The sequence below is a fragment of the Acipenser ruthenus genome, chromosome 1, assembly GCF_902713425.1.
Source record: "Acipenser ruthenus chromosome 1, fAciRut3.2 maternal haplotype, whole genome shotgun sequence".
Taxonomy (NCBI): Eukaryota; Metazoa; Chordata; class Actinopteri; order Acipenseriformes; family Acipenseridae; genus Acipenser; species Acipenser ruthenus.
Genome location: NC_081189.1, coordinates 29,981,593 through 29,995,866, shown reverse-complemented (window position 1 = coordinate 29,995,866; position 14,274 = coordinate 29,981,593). Strand labels below are relative to the sequence as shown.

Genomic DNA, 14,274 nt, shown 5'->3' with positions numbered 1-14,274 from the left:
TCAGTTTAAACGGGGACCTTTATTGTCTATCCCTAACTTCCCCGAATTAGATGCAATCGATTTTAAGTAAACGGTACAAATATGTGACTTCATGTGTGTTTGTGTAAACATAACCTAGAAAAATGAAAACAGGCAGTCTTAAAATGTGATAAAATCCTTGTATAATAAATCTTTAAGAAACCAGTCAATCAGTCGAATCCACAGATGCACATCGTGTAAGTTAATAAAAAAAGAGTACAACAATTACACACAGCAGCCTGAATGCATTTCTTTTAGCACAATGGGATTAAACTGCAATCATCACGCATATTGCTTCCTTCCAAAGCTGCAGATACGAATGCTCCCAATAGAAATAAACAATCTTCGAGGCTCTCCTTTTTTATTGCATGTAAATTACAGTTAAGTTGGCTTTTTTCACTATAGAAAAATAGAAAATAAATGTGGAGCTCTGTTAATTATACAGCTTCGCACATTATAAATATGTGTATTTCTCAAAATGCAATTTTATTTTTCCCAGTGCAGAAATATAGCAGTTTTACACTAGCACGTATTGATTTAAGTATATCCTTACTGTAGTACTATTTCTCACTGGGTTAATTCAAGATTTTGAAAGCACATCTCTGCATCAGTTGGGAAATCAGGGTTTTTTTACCTTGTAGATCCCAACACTCCAGTGGGTTAAAGGGGATAGGAAACATTTTTCGGTTTGTTTGTAAATGATAAGACAGATGGGAAAGCAATGTAATCTCGGGTTTGCTTTGATCAGTATATGTCAAACGAGCTGTTTAAATTCCGCGGTCTATCAAACTGTAATCCGCCATTGCTGGAAATCCCTCCTGTGACGTCACTGGTTGGAGAAAGCAGCGGGAGAAGTATGTGAAGTGTATGCAGTCAGTGATTTCTCTCATGCAAATTGTTTGGAAAATGTCACATTTTAACATGAGATTCAGAGCTTTGTAATTGTGACTTAATGATGATGATTTTGAACAATATCATTATAACAAAGTCATTTATATACGATTTACATGTAGCTTTTACGTGAGTTGTCCAGTTTCCAAATGTCCATAGTACTTAGTAATAAAGTAAATGCACTTGGAATCAGTGACCTGAGGATGATTGTACTATGGGATAAAAAAGCCGGATCATGAAAAGCGGATTTTTTGACCAGATCACGCATGTTTAGGCTTCTGCAAACAGAGTAGCAATAGAGATTCAAAGGTGGAGAAGATGTGGCTTTAGCGGTGTTGTTTCATGAGAAAGAAACTATACCCATGGGGAAAATATAAAACTTTAAAAATAATAATAAATTATTATTATAATAATAATAAAAATAATATTAATAATACGTTAACAACTTATCATTTAATTTATAACATTAAAGCTGTTATATGTATTTTTAACACCTATGAAGGGCGGTTATTATTATTATAATAGTAATAATGCAATGCCTACGAGAATTATGAAACACATAAATACAAATACAGGCTACGCTGGCGATAAGTCGTACATAGTCAGCTCGGGTGTCTGTAAAAACCAGCAGTGCAGTATCCAGGACCTCTCTATCCAGGCACACAATTTTTAAACTGGCATTCTGCGTGATGGAGTAACGATCAGCTTGACCTACAGCCTGACAATTTTTCAGGAATTCTGTATGCGAGGAATTTCAAAACAACAAAAACACATTCATCACGGGTCGGGATTATTGTGCAGTTACAGCAGCTGCAACAGAAATTGTATGCTGTTCTGTCAGGATCCGGATCTCTCTCACTATCTGGATCAGTTTAACAGGAATCTGAATCCTTTCTTTCAGTTTCAATAGGGCCTATTGGGTGCTCTATGATTGGCTCAAATTCATAGAGAACGTTTTTACCAATAGGTTCTAGCTCTTCAAAGTCACTTAGTTCCAGTGTTCTTGTGAGATTTGCCATCTTTGTTTATACCCACCGGTCGAGCGCTCCAACCAGTGATGTCACAGGAAAACTCTGTCAATATGGCGGAACACAGCACAATTTAAGTGCGGGTTGCCGTAGTTTTAAAAGTCTTTTATTGTGTTATATGATAAATACATGGGTGTTTTGAGTGGGGAAATGTTATCTTTAGCACTTGATGAATAATTTTAATGCACAAACTCCTGTTGTTTCCCTTCCCATTTAAGCTACTGTAGCTTAACACTCTCAGTCTTTTTTTTATCAAAACTTTATAGATAAATAACAGATCCTATTAAAATGTATGAGATTTTCTCAGATGATTTGTTGCCATAAGTTAGTTTTATAATAATAAGCTTTTTGCATACAGAGCGAGTGTCAACTAATTATCCTTTTCCTTAGGAATTATCGTATGTACATGTCGGAAGTGTCTGTCTGTGTTCAAAGCTGCAAGTGAAAACTGTCAGAGAGTGACATTACAGGTACCAGTAGGCTACATCAAAACAGCAGGTCTTGTTTATCAAACAGGCCTATGGATTCTAGCAGCATTACATATAGTGCTATTGTTAATCATACTGTGAACATTTATTAAAATAATATAGGCATACAAGAATTCTGTAAGTATATCTTTGAAACTGAAAGCAATGGTTGCATTATTTTCTAGTTAATACTTTTCAATTGAGTTTTTAATGTACTAAAATTTGAGGTATACAGGAGTCTAAAAGAGAAACACACAGCATTTTAAACAGGGCCAAAACAAATGTCAAAGACTGATCAAGATTGAAAACAATCAATGCACAACCAGTATTTATACAGTATGACAGACACAATTACCTATAACAGGCCTTGGACAGATCAATAAAAAAACACTTACATCAATCAAGAGGCTTCTTTCATGATAGAATAGGTCTTACCTGTGAATTTTCACAAATTTGAGGAAAAGAATGTGCACACAATTGCACACTCCAATGAAGTAAAAATCACCTTAAAATCCTCCAATGGTTTCTGTCAATTTCACTTTTCAGTTACAAGCAGCTGTTTGGATGTATCTTGGCCACTCAAGTAAGCAGCTCAAGTGTGATATGGATCAAGGATATCAGGCCTTATGGAAGCATTCCACTTTGTAAGCAGTAGAGCTATACAGAACTAATAGTGACAGAAGAATGACATTTTATAATGCCTTGTGCACATGAGCATTGCAAAGATGTGGCTTCGGCTCAAAGTTCAGCTTCTGAATGGGATTTGGAAGTCTGGAGAAACCAATAATGTGGGGCAATTGCATGAAAAACTAGGAACTGATAGATGTTTAGAAACACTTCTAATTGTGACCCATCTGGAAAGATGAAGTAGTAGACGTGTCATCTGACCCTCTTGAGGACTGTCATCCTCAGTTTCCAACAGTTAACTGATTTATGTTATTGTACTTTGTTTTTGCCTTCCCAGGGGTCTATACTTGATTAGACTTTTTAGTTTGAACAGGTTATCCAGGTTACACTTCTAGAATAATATAGAAATAGAATGTTCCAAACCAGTATTCCACTCGTGTCCTTGGAAATAATGTACAGAATGTATAATTCACACGGTCATATTTTATTGGATTCTGTATTATATTTAATAAAATGAGTAATGAACTCCACATGACAGTACATTTAAATCTATGTGTCTGTGCTTCCATTTTCAGTCCCCTAAAGGAAAGGATGATTTCATTAACGCTGCACAAGTGGTTACTTTCATTGTTTTTATCTTTGTACAGTACATCCAATTTACAAATTCAATTAGGTCTATGGTAGCACAATGTTTACTGAATATGACCCTGGACTCTATTCTGAGTCAACAACACATTTTAAATCTTGGGTCAAAATTTTTTTGGCCTACTATTTCTTTAATGATCCTTTTGGCCTGATATGTCTAACTAAATGTAGCATTTTTATGTTGGTAAGAAAATATCTGATGGCAAGTCTATAATCCTGTTATTTCCATTATAGAAGATATGTATATGAAAACATTCATGAATACATGTTTATGAGTTTGATACTTAGCGATTTGAGGACTAATTATATTAAGTTTCTTGTCATTGAAAAAATAATACATGACAACTTTGGTTTCTTTTTCTTTTCGTTGTAAACTTCTAAACCAGGGGTTCAAAACAAAGTGACAAAGCCCTTGAGTTAGAAATTGCATGATCAAAGCTTTGTGTGTGCCCTAATCAAAGTGCACAACGATCAAATATTGCTGCCAATTTCAAATTCTATACCCTGGCTTATAGTATGTTAAATGTGATTATAAAAAGACATGAACAATCCATTTTAATTATGCTAGGTGGTTACATTTGTTCTGCTTTCTAAATGTGTCACATTCTGCAGCAGGAACTGCTATGTTGGTGGGTGCGATACCCCATTTGTTTAAGCAGCCATTATGTGTTTTGCACGCTAGAGTGTGTTAAGTGGCTAGAAACTCGAATTTCAAGTATTTCAATTCACTAGCTGTGCTAGAATTTCTCAGTTCAACATTAAACTTACCAAAACTCAATATTAATCAAAAACAAACAAACAGCCTGTTTCAAACTGTTCATGGCGAACAAGATATGTTTGATCGAAATTTGTTTTAGGGATTCACTCTGAAAATGAAATTTAGACGATCTTATCCTACATTTATTATTAATAATAATAATAATAATAATAATAATAATAATAATAATAATAATAATAATAATAATAATAACATGGTATGCAGTACTTACAATAACAGTAATGTATCAATTTAATATTTAGGTGACAGTTTTGATAGCATTTCAGTCAAAAATATCTAGTTTGTCATAAAACAAATAAAATTAGGCTATTTGAAATTGTCTTCCAATTAAAATGAGGTTTTAGAAGTTGAACTATAGCTATAGCACAACACTTGTGCATTGTCCACATCTTTCACAGGGTTTACATGACAGTGAAACCCTGCCAAAGGATTAACGGCAGTGTTCCAGTTTACCCCCACGATACATTTGTGTATTATGTTGCAATCGCATCCTGACTGAATGGCATTCTGGTTCATAATTAAATAACCTTGTTTTTTTCGCATTTTTTCTTTATACATATTTGTATGCCAACACTGGTACAAGCGCTTGCTAAGACTCACAAGCACCTGACCAGACTCAAATTCCTGCCAAATGAATACTCAGGTTGGCATGTGGAGTGTAAAATGCCTTGCTTGTTTATCATGAAGCAGTATTCAACATTCTTTTACAGTATGTGGAAGAAGAGACACTATAGGAAAAATATAGATGAATTTCAATTAAGAGTTGTTGTTTCAAATGACGATATATAACTTCTGATTCTAGAGGTTTTTTTTTTTTTTTAAGGTACACCAGCTTTTTGCAAATCAAAAGCAGTTTTATTGCCAAAATAATATTTTAGTTTATTTTTATTCTTAGTTTACTTGTGTAAGTTACCTCTACATTTTCAGAATGATTGATAAAGGTGAAATTAATTATATGAGATGGGGGGGCCAGACTTGATGGACAGGGGCCAATTGTCCCTTGTTTGTCCTTAAAAGTCCATACAGCAGTTCTTCAATTGGCGGCCCGCGGGAGCCTTCCTTTCGTCTTGTCGAATGCAAGATTGAAAGGTTGCCATTTTTTTTTGGCAACACACCATAATACAGGAACAAGTGATCACTGCACTTTATCTATTAATCCTTCTTTGTTTACAACTCACTCTGTATTTAAGCGACCATCAATCAATAAACTTTAGTTTAATCACACATTCAGTATGCACATTCATTCCCAATCGCATCAGTACATTCCATAACGGCAAATACTATTTTACAGTTTACTTCTATTATTTAACGTCTCCAAATAAATACCCCTCTCCTGTAACTATCTATCCTTAAGGTCCCTGCCTCCGCTGACTTACTGGGCTAAGCATGGTTAGTATGGTTACCTAGAGAACTGCATGTGACAGGGTAGCACCACGGGCCAAGCTTTTACCGGCAGGAAAGAGACCCAGAGACATTACACTACAGTTTAAGTGCTAGTGAGCACGTTTATTTAACAAAACCAAACACAAAAACAGGAACAAAAAAATAACTGTGTAGGCTGGTCATTGCCTTCACTACCACATTGAACACCAATACAAAAATCAGAGCACAAACACTCACTCACTCACTCTCTCCTCCCACTTTTATACATATGGCCACACCCCAATAATCATTAATTACCTAATTTGGTAATGGCCACACCTGTGATTACTGGCAGATTTAACCCCATTCCGTAAATTAGCAGAAGAAACCGAGCCTGTCAAAGGTCTTTTGGGCTCAAAAAAATCCTGTTTGGCAACAGTAAGAACTGCACATTTTAATCAAAACTGAAAAGATGTTGTAAAACTAACTGATTATATCTACAGCACATGTGTTTACTGTCATACCATGTATTTAATTTAGAAACTTTTCATTTACATTTAAACACACTGGAGTTAGAACATGCTGATACATATTTAGACTTGCTACACTTTTAATCAGGTGCTTAAAAAGCATTATTTAAAAGTATATCTGTTAAAACACAAAAAACAAACATTTAAACCATCATATACTGTATATAAAGCATCCATGCACATTTGTAAAACAAAATATAGAGATATACATTGTTTCCTTTAACATTAATCTAATTATAAAGAAAATTCATTAGGCATTCCACCATGGTAAACTATTTCTGAAGCTGAATATAATTACAACATGATTACAGTTGGCTACAATTAAAATGCTACTGCTTACTTTTAATATTGATAATGTAAAAAGGATTAATTTGCATGACCCCAAACTACAACAATGTATTCAGGTCGCACATGGGGTTGTCAGGAGTCAATAAGAGACCGAAGCTAAAAAACAGCTCTAGACCTGGTCTGTTAGATTGGCTGTTGTTAAACTGTACCTTTTATGTAAATGTACAGAATTGGCCATAAACTGTATTGAATTATGCACTGAACAGGTGCTGTAATCGAGAGATTCAATTTAATACATTTACATATAATATAGTATGTTGGATGTCCACCTTTTTATAGGGTTTCCTTTTAAAACTGAATGATAACAGTTAGAGGCAGGGGTTGTAGCCTTAAAATAAATAGATTTTCATTAAGGATGAATGGGGCCCTCAGATATAAAGTAAATATATAATGAGATTGATGCAGTAATTGTGAACAAAAAGACTATGATGGACTTTGTCAAGGTTCAAAAGAACGACTTGCAGCAGTGAATTGTTTAAAAAAGCTGTTATGAAGAAAAAAAAATCACCTCTGTTGGTATGTATTTTGTTAAATTATAAGATACATTTAAATTACACAGCAGGCTTGTTTATTTAGTTTTAAAGATTTTTTTTTTAATAGAATTGTACTTTTTGTTTGCAGTACCAGAAAACTAGCAACACTTTTCTACCATTATTTAATATGAATGTGTAGAATAAATTAGCGATAATACCTTGTTATATTTCAAGCTGCTAGCCACATGGCTTTCAGGAAAATTGTGAGCTTTGTTGGGCTGAATAGCTCATTCCCGTCATAAAATGTCTTATGATCTTGTATCTTTGTAGTATTTTTTTTTTATAGTATATAATATTTTTTATTAGTATCTTTTTTTTCTGGTATAACAGAAAAAGCTAGAGAAACGGGGTTGGAGGTGTATCGCATTTTGAAAACATTTTGCTAGAAGTATCACTGTCAGAGTAAACTAATTTTAAAACACTCTTCTGTCTTCGTAATATATTGTATTGCACACATCTCCAGTAAACTCTAATTTGGTTTACATTATTAGTTTTTATATTTTTGTTCATGCATTCTAGTCACACTTGTACAAAATGATGCTGCAAGAGTTTTAACTGGGACTAAGAGACAAGATCATATCACTCCTGTGCTGGCATCTCTACACTGGCTTCCTGTCTTAGGATAGGATCTAGGATAGATTTGACAGCAGTGTGGAGTAGTGGTTAGGGCTCTGGACTCTTGACCGGAGGATTGTGGGTTCAATCCCCAGTGGGGGACACTGCTGCTGTACCCTTGAGCAAGGTACTTTACCTAGATTGCTCCAGTAAAAACCCAACTGTATAAATGGGTAATTGTATGTAAAAAAAAAAATAATGTAATTGTATGTAAAAATAATGTGGATAAGGGCGTCTGCTAAGAAATAAATAATAATAATAATTTGAAGGTGTTATTAACCTGTAAGGCTCTAAATGGCCTTGCTCCACCTTACTTTAAATATCTTTTAACACCATACGTCCCCAATCAGACACTCCGATCTGAAGATGCCAGGTTCCTTTCTATACCCATTATTCAGAAAAAAAAAAAAGTTTCTGCTATATTGCACCGAAATTATGGACCTGCCCAGTACTGTGAGGGACGCTCCCTTGGTTGATGTTTGTAAATCTCGATTTACTTTTTAGCATTATTTGACTGTTTTACAGAATTGGGGTCAATTCCAAATTGAATTGAAATTCAGAGGTCAATTCGAATTCAACTGTGAACAAGTGTGGAATTGGTAATAAACTGGAATTGAGAAAAATCTCAAAGCTTTGGAATTGGAATTGAATTGAATTTAGTGAATGGAATTATCAATTCCATTTCAATTGCACTGAACAACACCCAATTTTGCAAAAAACTATTGCACTGAATTGCTTTAAAAAAAACCTGAGGAATAGTATTCCCAGTGTAGCCTGGCTCAATAGTCAACACACCTGTATGTAATTTACACAATCACAACAACAGGTGTCAGGACTGATGAGCTGATTACAGCTTAAGTTTCCACAAGGAAGAGGAGCCCGAGCTAGGCAGATCACTAGTTGCCACTTCTATTGATAAATTGCTTGTTGACATCTTTACAAGCGAGTCATTTTTGGAAAGACAAGGAGGGCGACTGGGAGTGTTAGGATTTGGAGAGTAGTTGAAGGATTGCTTGGATTTTGGACCTGGACTGGAACAGAGAACCCTGGTCATGTGATTGACCCTGGACTGGACACGGAACTGAGGAACGGAATAACGACCATTTTGCTTGCTTTTTGACCATGAACTTTACCAGATGATTTAAACATTGTTCTCTTTACTTTAAGTGCCACAATGTCAAGAAAGACCTCAGTCTTTGATCACTTTCATGAGCCAAGTGAAGGTAGCAAAGAGGGAAACCATTGTGCTATATGTAAACATTGCAGAACACCTGTCTCTACTTCCAACTTCATAAGGCACCTCAAAGTAAGTATATTATGTGACAATCCATATCTTGAATGTCTGCATTTCTTAGATAAATTTATACTTTTAATGTTTGGTGTGTTTATGCTTAATTAGTGAATTTTATGATGCAGGTAGAAAATATTTAGAGCAAATTTGTGTAAAGTGTGGAGTAGTGGTTAGGGCTCTGGACTCTTGACTGGAGGGTTGTGGGTTCAATCCTTGGTAGGGGACACTGCTGCTGTACCCTTGAGCAAGGTACTTTACCTAGATTGCTCCAGTAAAAACCCAACTTTATAAATGGGTAATTGTATGTAAAAAATAATGTGATATCTTGTAACAATTGTAAGTCGCCCTGGATAAGGACGTCTGCTAAGAAATAAATAACAATAACTAATACAGGTTCACTACCTGGGACATCTACCTGGGTAGGGACATCTACCTCACCATAGATCTGTGGTCAAGTAGCGATATGAGGTCCTTTATTGGCATCACAGGCCACTTCATCGTGGACAACACACTAAAAACTGTAATGTTGGCTTGTCTGTGTATTAGGGGCCCTCATACTGCAGAGAACATCTGCAGAACGTGTGAGGTTGGGCTGCTACGATTAAATCGAAAATTGATTTTTCAATGGATTCCATTCCTCATCATATACATCGATTTTATAAATACTGGATAATGGATTCAATAATTTAATTTTTGTAACGTGCATAGTTAATAACATTAGTTAAATTGATCAATGAAACTGCACTGAACGCCCTACCTTGCTATTTACAGTATTTCTGCCAGTATAAATTCACTCTATAAACAAACAAAACAAAAAAGCTTACCACCTTGTATCCAAAGCAGGACGACAGGCTTGTATTCCTGGCAAACAGCCTGTAAATAAATTGTGCACATTGAAGAAAACTGGCTGTATATAGTTTGTGCTGCTTTTAGAGTTTCAAAATGAACTGTTATAATGAATATTTAACAATATTCAATAACGTTAAATAAACAATCAGTGATGTTAAACGTAATTTTGGAGTAAGGATTAGCTAGCGGGTATGCAATTTGTGGTAAGTAAATTAATTTATTATTATGTTCTAGGCTGGGATTTCTGCATTGTATTTCACACATAGTGAAGGTTAGGTGGTACAGTATTAACAAGATGCAATGCATGATGCTGCAGCTGCCACTGAATAAACAAAAAAAAAGACGTTTTTCATAAACTCGTATCTAGTTTATATAGATTAAATTCCAAAGTACTGTAATCTTCTTGGAATAAATATTTTAGTAACACTCCTGTAGTATGTTAATCTTGCTTTATGCTTGTTGCGAATGTTGTTTGGTTTGTTTTTTGTTTGTTTTCTCGTCCTGACGCTACCAAGGCGTAATTACCCCTCGCATTCAATTGTTGTGCTCAAGCTTTTACTTAACTGCAATGAATTAAAATAATAGTCACAGGAAGAGGAATGCACCGAAAATGGTACAATCATTGATATTTATTCAAATGATAATATTTTGTGTGCCCAATTAATCAATTGTTATTTTGAGGCTTAACTGACAGCCCTAGTATGAGGAGACTACTGAAGTCTACAACATGGCTGACAAAGTTTCAGGCATAGTGACTGACAACGCTGCCAACATGGTGAAGGCATTCACCATCTTCCCACCACAAACATAAACATAACACACTGCAGAACAAGATATAACATTTCTAGTTGCTAGGAAACAGATTGCACTTAAAACAGTAGGCCTATCTTCCAAAAAACAGCAAGGAAGACATCATTGCGTTTTGCTTAGATAACCGATGGCCCCAGAAAGGCGATCAGTACACCAAGCTTGTCCACAGATGATCTTGCTTACGACAGTCATTTGAACAGCAAGAGATAAACATGATTTGCATTCATCTTGTTTCCCTTAAATATATTCATATAAGCATAATTGCATTACAGTTCCTTGTGACAGACTCAGATGCTGTATTTATACAAAAATAACTGTGATCACTGTACATATCATTGAAGCTTATATAAAATAATGTGCATGCTTATTAATTTGTTGCTTACAGAATCATTATTGTAGCACCTCTGATAACGGCATTCATACTTGTACTGTAAAACTAAACATAAAATGTTCTCAGTGAGCAACATCTTGAAGGTGAAGCTTTTTTATAATTTACCACACAAAACCTGTGTCATGTTTTTAGGTGCTGAGCACCAAATTAGAGAGAGCTTTTTGCAGATTTAGTACACCTTGCACAGGTATGAGGGAAGGACCTTGATTGAGTGCATAATAATCTACATGACAATAGGAATTTCCACATGCCACGAGTGTGGCTCTATTCTGTCAATATTCTACATATTGCACCATGCAATGCAACAACTTTCCAAAGATGGTCCAGACTCCCACAGCATAGCAGTCTTAAGCAATTCCTGGTTTTCAGCACCTGTTCTTGTGATCTCTACTGTTCACGTGATTAGGCTTATAGTAAAACTTGAGTGGCGATGCAATGGGAGCTTTACTTCTATCAGCGTGCTAGCAGATGTAAGCCTAAAGACATGTTTAAAACAATTGTCAGCTGTTAACACTTCCTGACAGCAGGGCCAAAAAAAGATTTCTGATCTGATAACCTGGTCTGAAGGCTGTGACAATGCTTTAGGGAACTCTTCTCACCCTGATCTCCAGTAATATGTCTGAAACACTAGTTAACCAACACTTTACACAGAAAGAAGTGATATACTGCAGGCAGAGCATTGGTTCTTGGTGGTACAGTATTTATTATGGCTTGTACTGTATCTTCTACGCCTCAGTCTAGCTCCTTACTTGTTCTTTACTGAAAGACAAGACAAGTATCCACAGAAGGGAATCAACACTATTTCAAATCACAAATCATGCAAAACCCACATGTATTGATTTACGTTTACCAAAGAATGCCCCGAAAAGTTTCATTACAAATGAAAGGGCTTGATACAGTAGGCCTATATGTAAAAGTCTGAATTGTGACATACACATTGTGACATCAATATGCATCCCTAGCATGGGATAATACAGTACATATTTCTGTATACTGCATGCATTCATAATGTAAACACCCAATGCAAAATGAAACAGATCAGTGAATGGTAAATGGAAGCTCCATAAAAGTGCAGTAAAAAACAAGGATCTATTTAAACAGCTGAGGTCTGTGTTAATTGGCTTTTTAAAAAATTGATTTCTTAATGATTGATGAGAGATTATTGGCGAATTTAGATCCAGAGTACTATGTTTTGTTTTTTAAGACAAAAAACAAACAAACTATTAATCATAAGCAAACCGTTAATAAAAAAAACAAAACAAAACAAAAAAAAAAACATCTAATGTTGAAATCACTAACGTGAATTTAATGTCTTTTTTGGAACAAATATGGCAACGTTGTTTAAATCTGTCGTTTTACTTTTACTAAATGATGGTCTATTTGAAGTTGAATATGTCTATTTGAAGTTGAATATGTCTCTTTGAAGTTGAATACTGCCCAGGTCTGTTTCTGTCCCTGTTCTTTTGGCGTACTAACGCAGCCCTTATGGACATTCGCTCCCTGGTGCTGAAATTGCTTTCCATACTGCACAGAGCTCCAAAAAAGTATACAGCAGTGTGATGACGGTAATAGTTTCAACCAAACACCTTATCCTACTTGGTTCTTATATAAAATGATTCATTCAAACATGTCAAAACTGAGAAGCCTCTCGCGACAACATAAACAGAAACTGTCCATGCTGTTAAATGTATAGCCAGGACACTGTACAGAAATGTACAACAAAACAGCCCCCTTTTGTTTTCAAATAAACATGGCTCGAAATTTAACCAAAAAATGTATTTTGCTTTCTAAATTCAGAAAGAAAAGAAAAAGGTGTTTGATCAGCACTGTGTTCTGGAGGCTTTTCTGTTTTAGGGTGGAGCGAAGGCATCCCAGTCAAATTCCTTAGAATACCTTAAATTTAAACCATTTGTAATTACAAATGCATAGGGCAACCATTTCAGGGTAAAAAAAATCATTTTACAAGGGCTCATTTCACTCATGGGGTTCCATCCATCTTCATTTAAAGCTACAAATCAATGCAACGGTACATATACCTCCCCCTCAAGTTATTTAAAATATAGCCTCTGGTGACCAAGGCACCTTTTGTAAGAGTATAGGCTAAAATTTAAGACATAGCATACTTAATGAAGTCAAACACACACAGACATACCTATCACATTTCCTCGAATTTCCATCCTACCTAGTATACCGTAGAATTCACCGTTCATCCAAACCAAACGGGATGAGAAATCCCAAATGTATTCTGAAAGCGACTGTGCTCCCTATAGCTACACTACAGCTATGCTATGCGTCTCAATATTAAATATACAGAACAAGAAATAGTTAGGCTAAAAAAATGTAAATGTGTTTGCATGATATTTTAAAGATTTGGTTCATTCTTTCAGTGATAAATATATACAGCACCGAAAGAAAGGAATCGAATGTTCAACAGCTTTCTGTATAGTCAATAAATTATACAAAGTGATGCTACTTCACGCACACAATACACTTTTGCAGATTCTTTGTCGCAAAAAAAGAAAACTAATTATATGACTCCTTATAATTAAAAAAAAAAAAAAAAAAAACTTCTGAGACAAAAACACAGACAACAATATTGAAATCACAGAATGCAACTGAAGACAATAGCAAAGCGAGTCAATGTTCCGCACATGATTGCATTTGTACCCACCGCCCCCTTCCATCACTTACCTTGCTATTTGTTTGTTTTTTTTTCTTATAGTGATGAAACCCCGAAGAAAAATCCAAAATACTTCTTCATCTTCTTTTCCAGGGTTTCTCCAACACGGTATTCACAGTTCGGGTTGTGATTAAAGGATATCGTGTTTGTTTAGGAGGCTGAATAGAGGCTGTGAGTAGGGGGCGGAGCGTGCGCGCGCAGGCACACAGCAGTCAGTCAGGCATGAAGAGAAAGAGACAAATAGACAAGCTTCTGTGTAATGGGTTAGCACCGATGTTAATCAAGGTTCTTATTGTGAAAAGGGAACATTCAGGGCTGGCACGCAGTGACTGACTCTACTTTAGTGACCTGTTCTTACAACCTCAGCTCCCTCCCAACTTGCCTTTGATTTCCACTGAAGCTCACAATAGT

General features: G+C 35.5%; 1 protein-coding gene across 2 annotated transcripts in view; it reads right to left on the bottom strand.

Moving 5' to 3' along the window:
* The window catches only part of LOC117408624 (phospholipid phosphatase-related protein type 1), an 88,475-nt gene extending 74,416 nt beyond the window's left edge, over positions 1-14,059 (bottom strand). For both annotated transcript variants that reach the window (XM_059023418.1, XM_059023406.1), the window contains exon 1: positions 13,875-14,059. The gene's annotated coding sequence lies outside the window, so the exon portion shown is untranslated. The remainder of the gene's footprint in view (positions 1-13,874) is intronic.
* Positions 14,060-14,274: the final 215 nt, after the last annotated feature.